This window comes from Vicugna pacos, chromosome 5, assembly GCF_048564905.1.
Source record: "Vicugna pacos chromosome 5, VicPac4, whole genome shotgun sequence".
NCBI classification, from domain to species: Eukaryota; Metazoa; Chordata; class Mammalia; order Artiodactyla; family Camelidae; genus Vicugna; species Vicugna pacos.
The window spans coordinates 73,320,059-73,343,663 of NC_132991.1; the positions used below are offsets into that span (position 1 = coordinate 73,320,059).

Below are 23,605 nucleotides of genomic sequence, written 5' to 3' on the forward strand. Positions count from 1 at the left end.
CTTTGCTGTATCATTTCTTGTTCAGTTTTTCTGGGAAAATGTCTGTAGAAGCAACACTTAAGAAAATTGCTTATGTTATAATCTGCCTATGTAGATAGTAGCTTTAACCAAAAATTGTTTTTTTGTAAGGAAAAAATTGTAAAAGTAAGTTTTAGTCAGTACTTTCTATGCGTAGATAGGATTTTGATGTAGACATTGAGATGTGGGGATGTTAAAAATGAGTGAGAATGGTAAAAATCAAAGTAAATATAGTTGTGACTGGCAAAATTGGATTTAGGTTAGTGAAATATTCTTTGGAACCATTAAAAATGTAAAAATATGGATAAATCTTACAAACATGTTGAGGGATAGAAGATCTCAACTATTACAACACAATTCTATGCACACGCAGTCCAAAAACAGGTAAAAACCAAACTATATTGTTCTGGGGTGTATTCAGAAGTCTGAAACTATGAAGGACGAAGGAAGTCATTTTCCTAAAAGTAGAGAAAGTGGTACCTCCTGGAGGAAGACGGGACTTGTGGTCAGGGAGGGGCTCCTGGCTCCTGGCTCCTGGCAGTACTCTGTTTTTGACCCAAGTGGCAATTCCACAGATGCTTGCTTTATAATTATTTGTCACACTGTATATTTATGTCTTATGCATTTTCTGTATCTGTTATATTTTCCAATAAAAAGGCTTTAAAAAGGACATAATGACTATGGTAGTAAGTATGCGGTCTCTGGCCTCAGATTTAAAGGGCTTCTAATTTTGTGATATGGGTTGAATCATGCCCCTCCCCTGCCTTTAAATTCATATATTGAAGTCCTAACCCCAAGTAATGTGATCTTATTTGTAAATAGGGTCTTTACAGAGGTAATCAAGTTAAAATGAGGTGATTAAGGTGGACCTTAATCCAGTTTGGTTGGTATCCTTATAAAAAGAGGGAATTTCAACACAGAGACACACTTGGATGCTGTGAAGAGACTTGAGAAGATGGCCAACTACAAGCCAAGGAGAGAGGCCAGGCACAGATTCCCGCTCCCAGCCCTCAGAAGGAACCACCCTGCCAACACCTGGATTGCAGACTTCTGGCCTCCAGCGCTGAGACAATACATTTCTGCGGTGTAAGCCACCCAGTTTGTGGTATTTATTACAGCAGCCCAAACGAACACAAGTACAGTTTGGAAGACTGATCAGGACTTTATCTTTTAATCGGTGGCTTTACTTATCACAATGACCTGTTTTGAGGCTTTTCAAATTGGAGCAGACAGCTGCTTTTCTCAAGTGACTCAGGAATCTCTAATTAAGATGACTGAAGCAGGCTGGGAGCAGGGATGTGTTTTATTCTCGGGTCATCTAGCTGTTGTTTAATATGATGGTTATCTAATTGTCTTTCAGAGGATTGAATATTTTTGGCCTTCTTTCTTTTTGTAAACGTCTGTTTTCTGTAATGACTTCGTAGTGGATTTCTCATTGCTGTTATTTAAGCAGTGAGTTGCATTCCTGTATTAAACTCGTGCATACCAGGAAGAACAGACATCGCTCAAGCTCCCTCAGGTGATGGGAGCTGCACAGGGAAGGAGACCCCCAAATGATGTGCAACAGCATAATCCCACTCAGTTGCCCCTCAGTTGCTGGTGTGGAGATTAATTTTCTTGCTGCCTGTGGAGCTAGGCATCATCATGTGACAAGAGCTGGCCAATGGGGGAAGGGCATGCCCTCCATGTCTTTTTTTCCTTCTTGCCGACTGGGATTTGCTGAGATTTGAAATAGCCATCTGAAATTAGAAGTGGATGCTCGGACTTCCTTCCTGCCCAGCCTGGTTCTCTCTGGACTGTTCACTACTAAGACATAAATGGGCTCTTGTTCAAGCCACTTTCCTTTTTGGTTTCTGTGTCATAGCACCCCCCAACTAATACACAACAGTAGTTAAGAGGGAGGTGACGGCTATAGGTCTCCCACCAGCCACCCCGGCCCCCACCTCTAGACATGAAAAAAAATGTTTTTTTGTAAGAGGGCATAACAATACTACAACCTCTTTGTAAGTTTAATAAATTCGTGTCTCTGCCTTTTTAGATGTTCCTTCCTTTGCTTAAGAGTTTCACTTGAGGAAAATATGATAATATTTTAAGAGGCAGGATTCAGTTAAACTCAAGAGTTAGCATTTGGACAACCAAAATCTTCCAAATCAACTGTGCCTGAGTGCTGAATCCAGTCTGGGGCTCTGTACCTGAGGTTAGCCTGGTATCCCTTCATGGAATGGTGGGGCGCCCCTAGTATTTCTAGCCAGTTCACAAGTCTTGAACATCTCAAATTTCAGTAATAACCAAAGCTGATTTCTAATGTCCATTTTAATAGCAGACAACCTCAGCCCTTTAGTAGAGGTAAAAATAGCTGGAAAACTTCGAGTAGCTGTCTTTTAATGTGGCCTTTTGATTCACTGACTCTCTCTAGTATACTGTAAAGGGAATTTCAGACCACACAGCGGTAGTTCTAGCACTTTCCTGAGACTCACCTCAGCTTCTGGGTATGTCATCTTCTACTCTGCTCCTCCACAGGCTTCTGCACTTCCTTCTCCCTAGAGTCCTCATGGCTTTTGATTATTCTTGGCTTCTTCTGCTTTAGAACTTCAGTTTTATTTTCTCTTTTATTTTATTTTTTTTTTGTCCTTCTACTATGTGATAGCTTTCTCTGTACAAGTTGCTTTCATATGCCCTGAGAAAGGATCTTACTGAGCTGCTTAATCACTGCTCAGAACGCTTCATTCCTTCTGCGGCTGAGTTCTCACCCCTGGCCATCTTGAAGGCCAATGGCCTTTCTCCTGTTGAGTCTGGAGCTGAAGCCTTTAGCTCAGGCACCAAATCCTGGTCCAGATAATTGTCGCCAGGATTGCAGGATACATTTTACAAAGGTTGAAGTCTTGTGCACAAGAACCTGTTTCTGAATTCTTTGCTCTTGAAGGGAGGGCAGACACCATGTTTCCAAGACTCCTTGCCCAATACTTCCCTTGATGCTTGAAACTGCACAGTGCCATAAGGTCACAAACCAGATATTCTGGTAAAAATCTGGCAAGTGTAGTTAATTAAATCCACTCAACTAATGTTTACAGAACATCTGCCAGACGCAGTGCTAGACTAGTCATCAAGTCATCCAAAGAGCTGAGTTTAGTCGGGGAGACACGTAAACAAATGAGGACAACAGCTTGAGGAGAAAACAACTGTTTACTTCTCTCCAAGGCATTGTTTAATTAGGACAAGGAACTGGGAAGTGGCACGGGGGGGAGGCCCTCGAAGAATCTAACCACAGACAGGATTTGTGCCTGCGTGGAGGAAGGAAAGCAGGGCACTGCAGCCTGTATTTGTGCAGAAGTTAGCTATAATGGGAGCTAAACTTACAAAGAGGCACACTTTTGTCTTGGCCTGTGAGCTTCTTCATTAAGCACAAACAACTGCTTATAATCAAAATAGCGTGGATTTAAAGAATCCCCTTTAATCAAAGTATAAGACCTATGTGTTCACCTCAATTGAAATATCATTGATATATCCTGATAGTTGGAAACTGTTGACTGTAATTTTGCTACAGTAAATGATTTTTTTAATGCTAGAATTCACTGGAAGGAACACAGAACATTTAACTTGGAGGATTTATGAGTTCTCTCGGGTGCTGTGGAATTTAACAATCTATTAAGTGGTTTTCGATTACTCTCAGTACTTGGGATCCAGTGATACATCCCCTTAAGAACTTGGAAGCAACGGGTGTAAGATTGCCATATGAGAGTTAAATGGAGCAGAGACGGAGTGACTGCAGGCCTGCCAGGCAGATTGGATGCATCAGCATGGTTTAAGAGAGAATGTATCAGTGCAAGTGGGGTTGGCAAGGGTCACAGGACAGAAGGATGCCCAAGGATGAGCCCTAGCCTCCCCTGGTGTAGATACATATGCATTAAGCTACTTGAAATGAATGATGATTAAACATTCAAGTCATATTATAAACTCTCCTTGGTCCTATTCCATTTTCTCTGTTAAAACTCTCATGTACTAATCAGGACTTCTTTTTGTTTATAAGAGATGGAAATCCACCTCAAAGTGGCTCAAGCAAAGAAGGGAATTCACTGTTTTCCATAAATGAAAAGTTCAGGGGGCATCCGGGTCTCAGGCATGGCTTGCCTCTGATGTTACACGATACCGTCAGGCAATGTCCCTTTCCATCTCTTCGTTTTGCTCACCTGTTTGGCTTCACCTTGAGTTGGTGCCCTCTTCTTGAGGTGGCTCTCTGCATCTCCCAGCTCATATCCTCACAGTTTAGCAATCCCACCAGTTACCAGGGCAGTGTCAGCCCTGTGACTGGCCAGTCCTGGGACATGTGCCCATCCAACCATCTAAACCATAGGTCTCTTAGTGGAGGGCGAGTAGGTCTCAGAAGCAAAATTTTGTAATCAGCATAGAAAGGGATGGATTTGGATAGGCAGGCATGGCTGTTTTCCTCTGTGGTTCTTTCGTTCGATTTCCATGTGGTGTGCCTACAGGAAATAAATGTACTTGCTTCCATGTTAATTTTTTCCAGGATCCTTGACAGTGTTTTCCTTGTAAATTAATACGTTGGCATTCTCTGTGTGTATGTGTTTACACACATGAATTACAATAGGTGAATTTGCTCCTGAGAAAGGGGTCTATTCTGAATGTGGCAACCAGGTAATCAGGTTCCAAAGCCTTCTAGACTGGGATGCAAAGTCTGGACTTGGGCAAAGAAAGTCTGAGATGTGAGATCTGTGGCAGTCTTCTTTCCCTTGCTGTTCCCCTCGTGTTTTCCTTTTGAATTCCCTCACCAGTTACCACATTGTGTGTATGGTGTGGTATGCTAGTTTTAAAAAAGGGCACGTCCACAGGAAGACGGGAAGTGCCACGACAGCTCGGACCTGTCATCCAGCCAGCCTTGTATCTAATACAGACACTCCCCAGAGGCCTCTGGTTTGACTTGCCCTTTGAGGAGCAGCGCTATTATTTCTCCCGTTCGTACTTCATGCTGTGCGAATATGACTGAATGAAATCATTGCCAGAAATGTATGGTACCTGTGGCATTGTGAGGTACTTTTCCAACAGTGGGCTGAGACTTCCTGGGGGTCCATTAGCTGGAATGGTTAGAGCAGAGGGAGGGGTGAGGCCGATGGGAGCTGGATGGTGTGTGAGCTGGGAGAGGAGGGAGGGGTGGCTGTTCGGGGCTACCATCCCCCTGTCTCCCCACCCTCCCTCTAACAGTGAAGAGCTCCTGTTTCTCAGCTCAAGGATAAATGGGACTTCACTAACCACTCTTGCCTGCCCCAGACGGTAAACCTTGTAATGTGGTCTTTCAAGGCCTCATAAGGCTCAGGAGAGAGGTCAGCTCTAGTTGAGTAATTCATCCTTCTGGGGACAGGGCTAGAGGCTTGCCCGGGTTAGGGCCTGGGGCAGGGGCAAGGCCGCGCTTCCAGCCTGGCTCTGAAGGGCCAGTTCTTCCGAGGGAAACCGGTTTCTCTCCTTCCTGGCCGGGGCGGTGTCTCCGGTGCCTGCTTCCACAGCTGTAGGGGCAGTCGCTTTGCCTGCTTCATTTCTGGCTCCCCTTTGCCTGGCGGAGTCCCCAGGCCTGGGGCATGGGCCACCAGGATGGGAGCATGCAGTGCCATGATAAGACCTGCCTAAAGCTTTCTAGACTTTTTATTACCAATTTACCTGTCTTTCTGAAGAAATGTTACTGTGTCTTAAATTATGAAGGGCAGCACACTAAGGCTAATTGCTGAGAAGGAGAGCGACATGAAAGTTAAATTTCTATTGTCACCTCTGCTGTCGACAATAATATTAATAGTTTACATTTGTGGAGGGCGTTTTATGTTGAGTATGTAACTTCTTTTATATGCACAGTTATGCATACATTTAAAAATGTGTTACAGTGTTTTAAGATTTATCTTTTTGAGTTGATCATTAAAATGTATCTTGAGGGTTCTACTGAGGAAGTATTTTTTTAATTATAGGAAGTTACGTGCATCTTAGATTGTAACACTCTTCACTTGTAAATTTGTATTTAACTTTACTATTAATGTCCAAAGTATTTTCTGATTATAGCAATATTTGATTACTAGAATTTGGAGAATTGCGAAAGGTACAAAGGAGAAATAAAAATCACTGACATGCCACCTTGCAGGGTAACACAGTTCCCCACGGGCTTTCTTGCATAAGCCGTACCCACCATGCTTCTTCCTTGCTATCCAATTCCAGTTTCTTCACTGGAGAAAGTACTTAAAGCTGCTCACAAAGCAGTCTGAGTGAGGATTTCTAGAATTTTAAGATGTCCCCCAATCCTTTGCGTGTTCTTAATTTGACAGAAATATTTTTAGTTCCACATCTTTCTAAAGCACTTAACTTGGTTTCCATAGAGACAATAAGTCTTTCTTTTTGGTCTCAAATTTCTGTGGTTGACATAGTATTTAATTAAATTGTATAATTATAATGACAAGTAGAGCTGCATAAACAGGTCTGGGAACAAACACAACCAGCTTTTGGGGGCACACAACTCAACTGGTCCCAACAGAGGTGCACAGACAGCCTGGAGGACAGCCCCACCCTGAAGGCCCAAGGGCATCACTCAGAATGTTTTTTGGAGGAAATGAAGAGTATTGGCTGTTAGAGGAGGTTGGTTAAGTGAAGGCTGGATTAGAGGAGGCTGGTAAAGAGTGCAATATAAAGATACTGAAGAACGGAAGGCACAGGTGAGCTGAGGATAGTTTTATGTACAGTTTCTTGCTACAGTGCTAAATTTCCAGTTTTTTTTCTTTTTTTTTTCTGATGCTCCCATTCTCTGTCATGTAACTGGGATAACCAGTCATTTCTTTGTGTCATCAGCCCATGGAGGAAGTGTAGTGGTTAAAAATATTGCACTTCCTTCTAGTTATTTCTGTTCTTTGTTTCAAGAAAATGTATGATCAAAGATGGTACTTGAGGTTTAGGTACCTCGTGCACAAATATTCCTCAGCTCCTATACTTGATTACCACGTGCTGAGCAATTTCATGGACGCTGACAGATGAGCATCGTAACTTAAAAGATTAATAGTAGGTCATTAATGGGTAGAGCAGGTAATTGCTCTTTTGATTCTTAAACGTCTTAAAGAAATAACAGTCATGGTGATAAAAATATTTGTCTGCTGGTAAATATTTTATAGAAAGCTTTTGCATGTTTTCTGTCATTCAAGCCATACCACTTCTTTTGAGGAGGAGTGGTGGGGGATATTGCCCCCATCTTACACATTTGTAGAGTGAGCCTCAGAGGTGAAGTGGTTCACCCAACGTCCTACAGTGCTTGAGCTCCTCAGACAGGAACGTAGGGGTGTTCAGAGTTTCTCTAACAACCCATTTAGTCTCAGCTTAAGACTAGGATGCTTCTGGAATTCTGCCACTCAATAGCTCCTTGCCTTTAGGATGGAAAAAATTGAGTAGACTTCCTTTTCGGATTACTTCTCATTGCTGGAAGGACTTGGTTTCTTTGCTCAGAGATATTTTTCTACCTTCAAAGAGTATTTCAGCCCCAAGGAAACTGCTGTGGCTGATTTGGCCATAGGCAACGGCTGGTACCCAGGCAAGTTACTAAGCTTTTATTTCTTGGTAAGTTTTGATGAGAAGCTGGCCCGCTGGCCTCTGTTCTCTCTCCTATTGCCAGGGTTGTTCTTCGTATAAAAATGAAGGGAGGGGCCTGGGAGGAAAACTTACACCAGCCAAACAAAAGTGTCAGCCGTGTTAGTTCACGATAACCTTTGTATAGTTTACACACTCAAAGTTTTCAACAAGACAAGCCTTAAAAAAATGCTCAAAGTTGAGTGTGGAGGGGCACTGACTGACCCTGTGACTGACTGAGCTCCCAGGTGATTGCCTAGTGAGGACCGAGCTGAGCTGGGGCCATAACTTGCCCCAAGAGGTAATGCGAGCAGTTCGGGAGAACTTGGTGGTAACCTTTCCGAGGATTGCTGAGTGTGTGGGTACCTGTTATGTTGCCAGGATGAATCTGAGGCTGCCGTCCTGGCTTTTCATTGCCTGTAACTAGAACTACCTGTGTTCAAATGTCTTGGGATGGGGCCTGTGATTCTCAATTTTAAACAAGCTTCCCAAGGATTCACAGATCCTCTAAATTTGACAACCACTTGCTGCTTCTTTCTCATCTCCCTTGTCTGTCATTCCCATGAGCAGCTGAGATACACTCAGGCAGGTCACTTTGTGGGAGTGGGTGGGGAGGACACAGGGGAAGGATCTCTGTAAGTCAGAGAAACAAGTGAAGTCCGTGACCATCTCCATCAGACTCCTCAATCTTTCTACTGAGCACTGTTCAGCCATACCTCAATTTGGCTGTCCTCCACCTGGATTCAGGCTGTCCCTGGTTTTTTGAGAAGTCTTTTTGTAATACCAATCATCTATGTCCCGTCTGGACTGCTTGGCAGGCCGGGAACTCTGCCACCTCCTGAGCCCGGCTTCAGTTGAATGATAAATCTTTGGCTAGGTTGCCTGTTTGAATTCCTCCTGAACCTACTGCCTTCCACTCACAGCCTTTCATCTTCCCACCTCCCACCCTGTCCCCATCAATACATAGCACATTCGTACATTCCAGACAGGATTTCCCAGTATCCTTTTTCTGTTTTTTGATTTTGTTTATGTCTAGGAGCACATTTTCTGGGAAATTCTCTTACGGTGCTAAGGTGCTCAGGTTCTTCCACAAAGCTGCTTTGTGTTACTGGTCGCTGACCTGTCATTTCCCCGGAGCAGGAGGCTGGTATGGAGGGAGGAAGAAAAAGAATTTGCTTCCTTCTTCCACGATAGGAATGACTTCAGGCAAAACTAAGGAGACAGGAAATAGTGTTTCTCCTCTCCTTCCTTTTCACTAACTCCATCTCTGTTGGCTTCTGGATTCGAAGTTAGGTCATCAGGCTGTGAGACAGGCGATGTGTGTCCCACCCTTGTGAGATAGGTGATAGGTGGGGAGCTCTGATCCTGTTCGGTTGCAGCTGCCACCGCCTTCCACCCAGCACCACCACCAAGGCAGCCATCGAAGACCCCGTGAATTGCTGTGGCCTTCTAACTTTGTTGGATGAACACTCAGTTTGTTCACGTAGCGCCGTGGCCATTGGCGGATTAATACTAGAGGTAACTGGCTTTGTAGCTCTCAGTGCCCAGTCCAGGAAGTTGGATTATGTGCTTCCTGAAGAGCATTTGCCATGTAACTTTTCCAGGTGGATAATCTCCTCTTCCTCTTCAAGCCAAAGGTGAGTCCTGGGTGGGGGTGTAGGCATCAAATGACGGACTCAAGAAGTTATCTTTCCTGGTTGCTCCTCTTCTTGTTTATCAGTAGAAGAATGCTAAAAATTGAAGAGGACATAGATATATAGGCAGTAGGGGTTTTAAGAGGCTGAGCATGCCAGCTTTTAAAATTCATCAGTTTAGACACATTCTCTGGAAGGCAAGTACCCAGTGATATTTCTGATCTTTCTAGTCTAGCTCTCTCACGTGCCCCTGTGGCCCCAACAGTAGTCCCTTATGCAGCATGCTGCCACAGCTGTCAGTTCAGAGTGGCAAACCGTGCAGCCTGGTGTGCCAAGAAAACTAATGGGCTCAGGGTTGGACAAAGCCAGAGGGTTCACATACATTTATAGGCGCATCATAGTGTTCTCATATCAGGTTACTCTTCCACGAGACTTATTCCACGTGTCCTCTGGCCATTTCGAAAAATAGAGCTTGAGCTTTTAGGAAGTCATATGTTTCATAACGGCCCACTTTACCTTTCCAGATTGTTCTAAAGTGCTCCCAAAGTATGAAGCCTCAGTCATCCTTTTTTTTTCCCCTCTGAAACTGTTCTCTGATAGGTGTTAGAGTGGAAAGCAATCTGATTAAATTCTTCAGTCTAGTGATCCCCTGGAGACAGTAGGATTTTTTTTTAACAAGTGGTGCTTGTTAACTCAAATCCTTAATTAATGACATTAGAGGCATCATAATATCATATCATAATGAAATGAGCAACCTCAAACATTCTGCAAAAAGAAGTGACAACATAAAATAATTTATGACAGTTTGTCTCTAAGGTCTAATCTTCAAAGCTGTTTCTGCTTTCTTGAACTTTTCTTTTGCTGGTTTTGAACTTGTGCCATCTCCGCACTTCCACAGTAACTAGTAATTAGGGGTGGGGGAGGGGAAGAATGGCCACAATTTAGGGTTGACTTTGCTGCAGACATTAGACCTGGAAAGGTACGTGGTAAGGGAACATGCAGTGTTCTCACGTACGGGCTCTAAGTGCTGTGTACTTGAGGTTTTAATTAAATTGCCCTATAATTTGCCTTTAGCAAGTCTCTTTATCTTTCAGAATGTCACATGAGGCATCACACCAAACTCATCCAACTTCTGTCAGTGGCAGGTAAATTTGATGTTGAACAGGATAAAATTTCTGAACATTGGTGTATTTGAAATCTTGTCCTTTCCTATGCATTGTATTGAAGGAGCACCTTAAGAAATACCAAAACCAGAATGGTAAACAGTCTGTATTTCTCACAGGAGTGGTAAGGACAACATTTGTTTTAGTATGGATCCTGATTTTGTGTTTCTTCGATTGGAGACCTTACCAGTGTTCTGAAAGCAGCCCTGATTTTTATAAACTGGGACCTTTCTTTTCCCTGTTAGGGGAGTGCTGTGAAAAACGGAGACTTAAATATGGCCTTTTAGAGGCTAGCTTGTTTAGCAGTTGAAGAAGAGAGTTTTTTGGTTATAGTGACCATTTGTTTTCTTCTTAGTGACGTTGTTGTACAGATAGGTATAGACTGAAGGAGACTACATTACTCGGGGAGTTAGTGGCTTTGTTAATTAAGTATTTGCAGTTTCAAAGATTTCCCCATTTAGATGTGGGGAGCTGTACGGCAGTTGAACTAGACTTTGGCTTTGGTATCTCAGGCTTGTAGCAAGATTGTTTGCCCCGAATGTGATGTGAAACAAGAAAAGCACAAAAAGTGCCCTGTTTGTCCTGGTTAACCCTGCCCAGCCCAGTGAAGCCACTGGAGGAAGCAAAACGAGCGCCATCTTGTTCCAAGGTAGAGTTTGACGATGGAAATGCTGGCTGAGGCTGAGGCAGGGGGTGTGTTAAGCAGGTTCTTGGGAGCTACTTTTAGCTCTTTGAAAAATTTATATCTCTGAGCCCCAAATCTCCCTTCTGCGTCATAGCAGCTGGCCTACATTCACCAGAATATGCAGCCTCTCTTCTGATATTTATGGGTGGTGGAGTGAGGCATAAGAGAATAGGATTTAGTATCGTTTCAACCCCTGTTCTCATTTTTAAGGCTGAAAAGATTCTTGCATGAGCCTTAGGGGAATTATTTAAAGAGGAGAAAGGTAACAAATTCCCCCATGATGTTTCACACTCACCGAATTAAAATCTCAGAACATGTTGCCACTAGTAATTAATTCCTGATTATTTGTGCTGACATATGAGCAGTTTAGTGTGTGTGGTAGGGCAGAGCCAAATAATTTAAGAATAAAGCACAGTAAAGATTTTTTATGGCACAAGGACACGAAGCCCTGGCACACCCTGAAGACTCACTTCTGGCCAGACTGAACCTTTCCTGTGGTTAGGAAATACATCTGGGAAACAGAACTATAAATAGCTGGATATTAAAATTTATACATACTATTTTCCAATCCTCTGATCTCATTTAGTTTAGACCACAAAGCTGAGACTTTTTAGCAGATGCATATTGTCAGTGAAAAAAATGAAATCAGAATTCAGAAAATAGTGTCCAACGGTAAATCAAGGAGCAGTAATTAAAAAAAAAATCCCCAACCCAGCTGATAACTCATGTACAATATCAAAATTGCAGATGCACTGGCTTGGCTAGTTCTTGGCAATGAGGATATAAATTATGTGCAATAATCATCTTCCACAAGGCTGGTAATATATTTTAGTCTTAATCAAAGTTTGGTTTCTTGTTCTTGATGCAAAGCAAGAATGGAAGCACTTGTAAAGCTTTCATCTTAGGCATTTTATTAAATCCCAGAATCTAGTATTGACCTCATATTATTTGATAGTAAGGTAAGCTGAGCCCGAAAAGGTCAGATTGGTTTAAGGTGACAGTAACAGAGCTACTTGCCTAATTAACCACATTATTAATGAAAAATCAAGAATGAAATTACATCTGTGTATTTCTTTTCCAGTGCCATGGAAAGGATACATGTGATTTTGCTGAGATTAAGGAATAGGAGATTTTCTGTCTCATAACCTGCACATTGAAGGGGAAAATAGGAGGGTGGCGCAGGAAGTGAAATACAAGGTAAGGAAGAAAAAAGACGAATTGTCTCTTAGCTGCTGTGATTAAAAATAGTTTAAAGGGTGAGTCCTTCTGTGGTGGTTGAGGCTGCTTCTTATTATGGAAGGGGCTCTAGAATGTCTCAGGTCAATGACAGACATTTGTGTGCCAGAAACACAGCTTTTTGGAAGGAAATAGAGGTCATCGCTAATTTCCAATCAAGGCAGGGATCTTTCTCGCAGTTTCTGTGCAGGGGATAAAGTGACCTCAGTTTGGACATTTTTCACATTATAATTTTGTTTCTTTCCTGAAAGATTGATCAGCCTCCCAACCTTTGGTTTTCAGGAAGAATGAAAACATGCTAACGAGGCATCATGTTTTAGTTTTCAGACATGGTTAAGGTGCAACTGAAGTGCTATCCGAGGTAAAAAGATAGAAAAAGGGCACCATGGTGCTCGCCACAATAAATTATATGCTATGGGCCTGAAAAAAGTTTTAGCTGAAGCAACTATGCGTTATCTAACTTTTTTCAACCTTCACATCTATTTTTTTATTGAAGTGTAGTTGATTTACAGGGTTGTGTTAGTTTCTGCTGTACAGCATAGTGATTCAGTTATATATACAGATATATTCCTTTTCATATTCTTTTTCATTGTAAGTTGTTACAAGTTATTGCATGTAGTTCCCTGTGCTGTACAGTAGGACCTTGTTGTTTATCTATTCTGTATATAGTAGTTTGTATCTATTAATCCCAAACCTCCACATATTTTGAATGTATTTTCTAAACAAGATATTTTGGGGAGTAGCCTGAACAGGAGGGTTCACTGAACCATGCCATATTTGCCAAACAATCTCTCCTTCCATCTCCCTCTCTTCCTTTTTTTCTTTTTCCCCTCCTCTTTGTCCTCCTTTCCTTCTCTTTATTAGAGTTACTATACGTAAAATAAAGTAAAATATGGAGATCTATCTAGATTATAGCAAGATCATTGACAAGATCTTTCCAGACGGCATTGTGGCCATGGAGGGATGTGGCCTGGATCATAATTTTAGGTGCCAGGCACAAGACTAGGTGCTGCCAGTGTGGCATAAACAAGTGAGAAGTGGCCCCTCCACAAGGAGCTATGGTGTGTCTAAGGAAAGAGAGCACTATGCAACAAAGGGCAGTAAATGTGAAGTGATGATGAGAGGGGTGCAGGGTCATCTATTGGGTCTAATGGACCCGCAGGTTAGGGGGGATTTCTCCGAGAAGATGATCTGTAAGCTGCTCTCTGGAGACCAATAGTTAGCTAGGTTAACATTAGGAATTGGTTGAGTATTCCAGGCATAGAGAGAAGCATGTGTTCTCTTCATGGACCTGAAAAACATTAAATACAGTAAGTGTGTTTCTTCAGGTACAAGCTAAGCTGCTGTAACAAAGACTGAAGTTTACTTCCCTCCCATTGAACAGTCAGGATTTGGTCTAGCATCGTCTGGAGGGTGGACACCTGAATAGGGTCTTTGCAATAGGAGTGAATTCTTAGCTAATGGTCCCTTGTTTATAAATTATTATACATATGTATCTATCTCACCATCTCACTGTATTTTAAAGTAAATTATGGATAGCTCTGCAAAATATGTTAAGAGTTTAGAACTTACGCAAAGGTAAACGTGAAACCACTGGAGAGAAGGGAGTTAAGTTTGCAGTTTAGAAAGGTGGCTGTGGTTTTAATGCTGTGAATGACTGGGTGAAAGTCCAGCAGGCTGTTGCTGTCTTCCAGGTGAGAAAGGATGTGGTGATGTGGACTCTGTAGGGTGGCTGTCTGTGAGACATAATATAGTTAATAGGCAGAACTTCACAGAGCAGAGTTCTGCAGAAATTAGCTATTTTAATCTATTGCTACCCAGGCCTGAAATGTATAATATTGTATGAGTCCCAAGAATTTTAAATGTCCGCAAGTTTATTTAATGTGGGATTGCAAAGTCAAATATTTACTAGGGTTTGGGAATAGGAAAACTAACTAAATAAAGCAGACCATGGTAATGGTGGGAGGTTATGGGGAACTGCATACAGCACATGCTCCCTCTGAAATGGACAAGTCTACTCAGTTCTAAGTGTTGCCACTTGTAAAGAAAAATTCATTGTTGCCATATCTTCTAATTTTTTCCCCTTCTGCTAAAGAATCATGGGTTGCTATACAAAATCTTCTGATTTTTAAATGTTGACATCTAAGTAAAAATTAACAAATATATGAAGTACCGTGTAGGCCAACGTTGTAAGGGCCAAGTAAAACAAGTCTGTAAGTGGTGTTTGGTTTGCTTAGGTCTCAATAACTGTATTAGTTAGGGTCGGCTGCTGTAACAAAGAAATCTAATACTATAGTGGCCAAAAGAACTGAGATGTTTGTTTCTCACTTGACAATTCCAGTGAGAATGGACAGGTGGCCACGCATCATTGCTCTTCTGTCATTCAGTTTCCTCTGAAATTGTTCCACCATCCCTGAGTATAGTGTTGTTCTTTTGCATGGTTGAAGTTGGCTCATCACTCCTGGATTCCAGTTCTCATAATGAGAGAAAGAGAGCATGGGTGAGGCATGCCCATGGCCTTAAGGCCCTGGCTGTGTATTCACAACAGCTCTTAATATTCATGTGTATTTTTCCCAGCATGCTTCTCTCTTAGTTTTGTAATCCTTTTAGACTTTTTGAGCCTGGCATGATGTATTATTCTTCTTATTTGATAGATACAGAAATGAGGTCCAGGTAGGTTGTGACTTGCCCAGGATCATACAGAGAATTAGTGGCAAGACTAGAAATCTATGTTGGCTCCCTCTTAATAATAATAAAATGTCTTTTAAATGTATTCATAATAAATGTTTAAAAGTAAAACTCAACTCTTTGAGTAACTGTTACCAGAGAAAAGTGAGCCACTTACCAAAGAGTGAAGAGAGATGGCAACATGTATTTTTCCTCCTGGATATGTTATCTTATTCCCTTTACAGAGTATTCCTGATCACTCCACGTATCACTTAGGGGTGGAAGGGGAAGCCACAAACGTGAGTGGCCCTTTGAGTGCTTGGGATAGTTTTGCTCTGACACTGCCAGAAAATCCTTTTGTCTTAAATGTTATGGTTTAATTATGTGCAGGAACATTGATTCCTTATGGTGTGGTTTCTGCATGTGGTTCTAACCCTCAACCTCATTCAATTTCTATTTCTGAGAAAACTCTTAGAGAGTGTCTCAGCCAGAATTACTCTCATTAGTCAAATCAGTCTTCTAGTTCTGGGGAACCACAACTCCCTGCACAGACAAGTCAACTCTCATTGGACAGTTTTTGGGGCATTTCACTAATACAGATCGGAGAAAACAACAGAGTTTCCAGATACTTGACTGCTTTCTTTCATTTTGACTCGAGCCTTTGAATGAAACATTTAAATAGAAAATTTGGAGTTCTAGAGAATGAAAAGTTGTAAGGATGTGGAATTCTCTCTCCTCTGACCTTTATTAGAATTAGGAAAAGAACCAGGCATGACCACATAATTGTGACTGCTCTGATGAAGAATGGGCAGAACAATGAAGCAGTGATGTGTTGACAATGTGTTGGATGTGCACAATAGAAAAGCCTTCTTTTTTGTTTTGTTTTGTTTCGTTTTGTATTTTGAAGGAGCATCATGTCCTGGTTGGTAGAGCCCGGGGTTATGATGCCAGGATACTAGGGTTCTAGTCCTGATGTTTCTGCCACGGACTCAGCTTTGCAACTGACTTTGAAAACCTGATTACTTTTGGTTGCTTCAGGCAACAAATCATTTTTAAATGGGGGAGGCTGAGGTGTTCTACCTCTCATATAGAGAACAGGGTGGTGGTAATATTGCTTTTATGCAATTTTTTAATGTAATTAAAAAATACTATGTTTGACTTTGTTTTCCATTAATTAGTCAATTTCTAATCATGTAGGCACCAATGTTACCTTAATATTTCATTAATTGCTTAGAAATGCTTTGAATCATTTAAAGAGATTTATTTAAATGTCATTTTTATTGAGGGAAGAATTTGGCATATTAAATAATGGCTTATATGATATCTGGGAGATGTAAATGAACATTAATCAAAGAGACTGTCACCAATACAATCACCATTACTTTCATCATCAACCTCTGTTGAGCTCTTGCTGTGGGACTCACTTCTCTAGAAGAGGAAAATGAAGCTTTGAGAGGAAAGCAATCCACTCAATCTTTTATGGTCTCTGTAAACAAAAAATTAAGTAATTTTTATCATTGTATTTTTAAAATGTTAAAATACAAAAAAATGGAAGCCCAAGAGTCTAAATGTCTGTAAGCTTTCTTCCAGCATTAATTTCCATGACTGCTTGTAAAATTTTAATCTGGACATAGAAATCACTTAATGATTCTTAAAATTTTTTACTGAAATACTTCCAGGAGAACTGTACACCCCCAGGGACTTGAAGTATGGTTCAAAGTGTTGTGCCCCAAGTTTGAAGTGTCTCTGAAATGCATTATTTTTAATATTCATGCAGATGTAGTGTTCTATTTTATAACATATCTTTTGTTTTAACATAGAAATATTGTCTTAAGTGCTTCCACGTTGGGTAAACTTGGACACTCTGAGAAGGTCTTCCCGGCATTTGGAGTGCTTTAGCACCGCCTCACACCCTGCGTGGGAGCTTCTGAGTTTGGCCAGTACCGCTTCATGTTGTGGATGGTGGCTGGGTTAAAGTGGTTTACCAATATTCAGACGTGAGTTTCTGAGATGTTGTGAAGGAAGTATTTTATAATTATCTCAGACATTTTCTGTATAAAATCAGTTGTGAGTTGGCAACTGAGGGCAGGTTTTTTTTTTTTGGTGCTCACTTTCCACAGTAGTGATAAAGTAAAAGGGAGACTGTGCAGGATTGAAGGAGATGCTGCGAAGTGACAGGCTTGGGTCTCATTCTGGTCCCACCACTTTCTAGCTTTGTGAACTTGGGCTAGTTAATACTTTCCCTACAAGAGAACATCGATTCTTCATACGTAAAATGCAATGAGAATATCTACTCCATTAGATTGTTGCGAAGATGAAAGGGAGTCATGCTTTTCTCCTTGACCTTACCCTTCCCAGTGCTCATATGCCACATGGCCATTGGGGTTTGGCGGGGATATGGGCAACGTTAAGGAATGGATGGGAAACTTGCTTTAAATATATACTCTCTTCTGTAGATCCTAAAGCCATACTGTTTTATGTTTTAGCTAGCTTTTTCCTGTTCACGGTGTGTTTTTTCTCACCTTATAAATAATTTTTTCTTATCTATGGTGAATGATTACTCTATGTATTTCCTCCTATGAAACTTGATTGAATTCCCCCAGACCTACCTTGTCTCAGTGTTGACTATTCTGCTTAATCATTCGACGTTGAAGCACATGCACATTAATAGCTATAGTTGAAAAACTCTTTTGAATGTTGTCTTACGAACCAATCTAAGCCATTCTGGTTATGTACAACTATTAGGCTTCCTTGTTTTTGTAAACCTCACTAACCTCCAGTACTTGGGAGTAGCTTTCTTGCTGGGTTATAATGAAAGCAAGTTTCAGACTTCATCTCATTGCATGATTTGTTAGCAAGATGGTACAAGAGAATCATACAACCTGTTCTGTAAGCTCCTTGTATTTCCAGCAGTCTGTCCTTGTAGGTGCTTTTTAGTTGTATGATAGGTTTTCCTGGGCTAATTGTAACAATATTCTAGCAGGGAGACTTTGTTAACTATGTGGGGTTGGGTGGACAGCAATCCATTGGAACAGAGACTATGCACAGGACCTTGAAGAATCAAGCCTAAGCTGCTAGTCCTAATGTCATTCTCTAGATTTTTATTTTTTGGTAATAATTTGACATTTACAGAAAATTGCAAAGATAATACAGAGTTTTCATATTTCCCTTACTCCATTTCCACTTTCGTTAACCTTCTGCATTACTGTGGTACATTTGTCAAAACTGAGAAATCAACACTGGCACATTAATGCTAACTAAACTCCAGATTTTTCTCCCTCTGATATCCTTTTTCAGTTTTAGAATCCAATCCAGAATGCCACATTGCTTTTAATCATTGGATTTTTGTACCCGTTTCATGAAAGAGATCAGCTCACACATCTTCAACACCACTGATTTTACAAGTGAAGACTTGTCTCTAACATCCACACACCTGTGATCAAAACCACAGGTGTTAATTGGAGAGAATGGTTCTTTTGAGTCAACATCAGGTGACCGCCGTTGGCATGTACTGTCCCAATTAGGGTGGAGACGAAAACAAACACACACATACATCTCGTATTGCCCTGCTGTGGTATTTTAATGTAAATACCAAGTAATATAACACTTGGCTTTTATTCAAGTTCAGTTTAGGTTAATATGTGCTATAGACTTTTGGTTAGAGGAAATCCCTAGTCCTTTTTAAACATTTATAACATTTTCTGCTCTAATTATAAAAAAGTAGTACTTTTGTTCACTATACGTAAGACATAGAAAATATAGAAAAGCATTAAAAAATAAATACGTCTAATTCACATAATTCTGATCATTCTGATTTTTTTTTTGGCTTAAACATCAATTTTCCCCTTAAATCTAGTATTCCCCCCTGACCCCTAGAAACAAGGAAAATGTCAGGAATGTGTACCGTCTGTGAATCTGCATCCATCTTTCTCTGACTAAGCATTTTAGGGCAGCTTTTGCTTTTTTGCCAGCAGGGATGGATGGGACTGGTCTCAAGAACTGAGAGGCAAGGAGACAAAATGCTTCCAAGCATAAATTATTTTGTCTAAGCAGAGTTTATTATGGGCTTCTACACTTCTATGTTTCCAAGAAATAAAGTGTGCCAATGTTCCTCAGAACAGACCGATTAACATGCTCTTGTCACAGGTGAAGCGAGCTGCTAACACTCTTTTCTGGTTATTTTGATTTCTTTTTGTGAGTAGGGGCGGGGTGTAGTCATTGAGTTACTGGTGTGTAGTTGTGGGAGCCACTGGTGACAGTGACTGTGCATGTCTGCTGTACTGGTGCACCTGAGAGAGTGGAGTGGGGCGGCAGAGGAAAGTCAGTTCACACAAGGCAGGAGTTTCAATCCTGACTCCACCACCTTGTAAGGGTTTGAGATTGAACAAGGACGTGCACTTAGCCTCACCATGCCTTGTTTTCTCACCTGTGGCCCCACAATAGTGATAAGTACCTCAGAGGGCTGAAGGGTACACTCACTGAGATGATGTATGTAACGCACTTACGTAAGTAGTAGCTATTATTAATATTACGTGTATTTGCTGTTTTTTTAAATGGTTATAAATTGAATCCGTTCCAGTCCCTAGCTGTTGGGCTCCCTCTGTGTGCCTAAGGTCTGGACGTGGTGCTCGGGACACAGAGAAGTGATGTGTCCCGGTTCTCAAGGCGTTGCAGGTAGCAGTGGAGACATGCCAGCACCGTGGGACGCTGTGGGACAGGCGTTGTGGGAAGACTGGTAAAGAGCCAGAGAGGCTGCCTGGGAGGGGCGGAGACATGGAAAGGACCACCGGGTGGACAAGAAGGCAGCAGGTACCGAGCAAAGGCTGGGTTTGACTCTACAGTAGGGGTGGGGAGCGGGGCATGGCACAGAGGAATTAGGGTCCTACCCAGCCTCTGAATGGGAACTCTCTAAGGGAGTTCTCTGAGACGATGTGCAGAAGCCTTTTGTAAAGCGAGCCATCACCATTTAGGCCTTATAAATTTGATTTGGGGTTTCCAGTTTCCCACTGCATCAGGTTCAGATGCCTCTGCATTTTTTTTTCTATTATCTCTTACTTTTTCTTAACACACTTTTGGCTTATGAGAGACCTATAACAACATTACAGAAAATTTGAAAAATGGAGAAAAGAAAAGAGAAAAAAAAAAAACCCCAGTGCCAGTGGTGTGTTAGTGCAGTGGATTTCTGTCTTTCTTCATTTTATCCCAGATGTGTATAAAAACGCTCTTTCTCCCATTCCTAGTTTACACTGCTAAAATTGGATTAGCACAAACGTTACAGAAGTCTGAATTGTTAGCCACATGTTTTCTAAGGAGTGTAGAGGGAAAAGGGGTAGATTATCCCACTGAGTTTGCCTGAGTGATGCTTGAGGTAGAATTACAGGAAATAGTGAGCTCCGGACCTTCCCAGCAACAGCTGCCCTCCCCAGTCACTGGTAAGCTGCTGTATCTTGAAAGTGGGAGTTGGGGTGGGAGGTGGTTGAAAGTGTCCATACCTTTTTTTTTTTTTTAATTTAAAATTTTTTATTGAATAACTTTAACATGTGACACTGCATAAGTTTAAGGTGTAACAGGCGTTGCTTTGATCCATTTATATATTGTAATATGATTGCCAATGTAGCAAGTTATGCCTTACACAGTTAGTACAATAGAATTGTCTATAAGCATTATATGAGGTGACGTTATCTGGCTTATTTACTACTCATTGCAAGTTTGTACCTTTAAACACCACTCTTATCCCCCCCACCCCTCCCACCACCTCCTATGTCGCCTCATTTAATATTTTAATTTTTTTTTCTCTGTGATTTATCATAACATTTTGTGTATATTTCCCTGTGCTATACAGTGTAATCTTGTTTATCTATTCTACAATTTTGAAATCCCAGTCTATCCCTTCCCACCCTCTACCCTCCCCGTAACCACAAGTCTGTATTCTCTGTCCATGAGTCTATTTCTGTCCTGTATTTATGCTTTGTTTTTGTTTGTTTTTGTTTTTTAGATTCCACATATGAGCGATCTCATATGGTATTTTTCTTTCTCTTTCTGGCCTACTTCACTTAGAATGACATTCTCTAGGATCATCCATGTTGCTGCAAATGGCATTATGTTGTTGGTTTTTATGGCTGAGTAGTATTCCATTGTATAAATATACCACCTCTTCTTTATCCAGTCACCTGTTGATGGACATTTAGGTTGTTTCCATGTTTTGGCTATTGTAAATAGTGCTGCTATGAACATTGGGGTGCAGGTGTCATCCTGAAGTAGATTTCCTTCTGGGTACAAGCCCAGGAGTGGGATTCCTGGGTCATATGGTAAGTCTATTCCTAGTCTTTTGAGGAATCTCCACACTGTTTTCCACAGTGGCTGCACCAAACTGCATTCCCACCAGCAGTGTAGGAGGGTTCCCCTTTCTCCACAGCCTCTCCAGCATTTGTCATTTGTGGATTTTTGAATGACGGCCATTCTGACTGGGGTGAGGTGATACCTCATTGTAGTTTTGATTTGCATTTCTCTGATAATTAGTGATATTGAACATTTTTTCATGTGCTTTTTGATCATTTGTATGTCTTCCTTGGAGAGTTGCTTGTTTAGGTCTTCTGCCCATTTTTGGATTGGGTTGTTTATTTTTTTCTTATTGAGTTGTATAAGCTGCTTATATATTTTGGAGATCAAGCCTTTGTCGGTTTCACTTGCAAAAATTTTCTCCCATTCCGTAGGTTTTCTTCTTGTTTTATTTCTGGTTTCCTTTGCTCTGCAGAAGCTTGTAAGTTTCATTAGGTCCCATTTGTTTATTCTTGCTTTTATTTCTTCTAGGAGAAAATTTTTGAAATGTATGTCAGATAATGTTTTGCCTATGTTTTCCTCTAGGAGGTTTATTGTATCTTGTCTTATGTTTAAGTCTTTAATCCATTTTGAGTTGATTTTTGTATATGGTGTAAGGGTGTGTTCTAGCTTCATTGTTTTACATGCTGCTGTCCAGTTTTCCCAACACCATTTGCTGAAGAGACTGTCTTTATTCCATTGTATATTCTTGCCTCCTTTGTCGAAGACGAGTTGACCAAAAGTTTGTGGGTTCATTTCTGGGCTCTCTATTCTGTTCCATTGGTCTATATGTCTGTTTTGGTACCAATACCATGCTGTCTTGATGACTGTAGCTCTATAGTATTGTCTGAAGTCTGGGAGAGTTATTCCTCCAGCCTCTTTCTTTTTCTTCAGTAATGCTTTAGCAATTCTAGGTCTTTGATGGTTCCATATAAATTTTATTATGATTTGTTCTAGTTCTGTGAAATATGTCCTGGGTAATTGGATAGGGATTGCATTAAATCTGTAGATTGCCTTGGGCAGTGTGACCATTTTAACAATATTGATTCTTCCAATCCAAGAGCATGGAATATCTTTCCATTTTTTAAAGTCTATTTAATTTCCTTCATCAATGGTTTATAGTTTTCTGTGTATAAGTCTTTCGCCTCCTTGGTTAGATTTATTCCCAGATATTTTATTACTTTGGGTGCTATTTTAAAGGGGATTGTTTCTTTACTTTCTTTTTCTGTTGATTTATCGTTAGTGTAAAGAAAGGCAACTGATTTTTGAACATTAATTTTGTAACCTGCTACCTTGCTGAATTCTTCGATCAGCTCTAGTAGCTTTTTTGTGGACCTTTTAGGGTTTTCTATATATAGTAACATGTCGTCAGCATATAATGACACTTTTACCTCTTCTTTTCCAATTTGGATCCCTTTTATTTCTTTCTCTTGCCTGATTGCTGTGGCTAGGACTTCCAGGACTATACTGAATGGGAGTGGTGATAGTGGGCATCCTTGTCTTGTCCCAGATTTTAGTGGGAAGCTTTTGAGTTTTTCACCATTGAGAACTATGCTGGCTATAGGTTTGTCATATATAGCTTTTATTATGTTGAGATATGTTCCCTCTATACCCACTTTGGCGAGAGTTTTTATCATAAATGGGTGTTGAATTTTATCAAATGCTTTTTCTGCGTCGATTGAGATGATCATGTGGTTTTTGTCCTTTCTCTTGTTGATGTGATGTATTACATTGATTGATTTGCGTATGTTGAACCAGCCTTGTGTCCCTGGGATGAACCCCACTTGGTCATGATGTATAATCTTTTTTATGTGTTGTTGGATTCTATTTGCTAAAATTTTGGTGAGGATTTTGGCGTCTATATTCATCAGTGATATTGGCCTATAATTCTCTTTTTTTGTAGTGTCTTTGCCTGGTTTTGGTATCAGGGTGATGGTGGCTTCATAGAATGAGTTTGGGAGTATTCCCTCCTTTTCAATCGTCTGGAAGAGTTTGAGAAGGACTGGTATGAGTTCTTCTTTGTATGTTTGGTAGAATTCCCCGGTGAAGCCATCCGGTCCTGGACTTTTATTTGTAGGGAGGTTTTTAATTGCTATTTCTATTTCCTTTCTAGTGATCGGATTGTTCAAGTGTTCAGTTTCTTCTTGATTCAGTTTTGGTGGACAGTATGTTTCCAGAAACTTGTCCATCTCCTCTAGGTTATCCAGTTTGGTTCCATATAGTTTTTCATAATATTCTCGTATGATATTCTGTATTTCTATTTTGTTTGTTGTAATTTCTCCATT

At 40.9% G+C, this 23,605-nt stretch overlaps 1 protein-coding gene across 3 annotated transcripts in view; it reads left to right on the forward strand.

The window, feature by feature from the left end:
• Positions 1 to 23,605, forward strand: part of HECW2 (HECT, C2 and WW domain containing E3 ubiquitin protein ligase 2) — a 336,842-nt gene that overhangs the window by 32,501 nt on the left and 280,736 nt on the right. The window contains exon 1 of one of the 3 annotated variants that reach the window (XM_072961561.1): positions 12,280 to 12,296. The exons of the other annotated variants lie outside the window; for them this stretch is intronic. The gene's annotated coding sequence lies outside the window, so the exon portion shown is untranslated. Of the gene's footprint in view, positions 1 to 12,279; positions 12,297 to 23,605 lie in introns of those variants that run through there. 3 annotated transcript variants of the gene reach the window in all.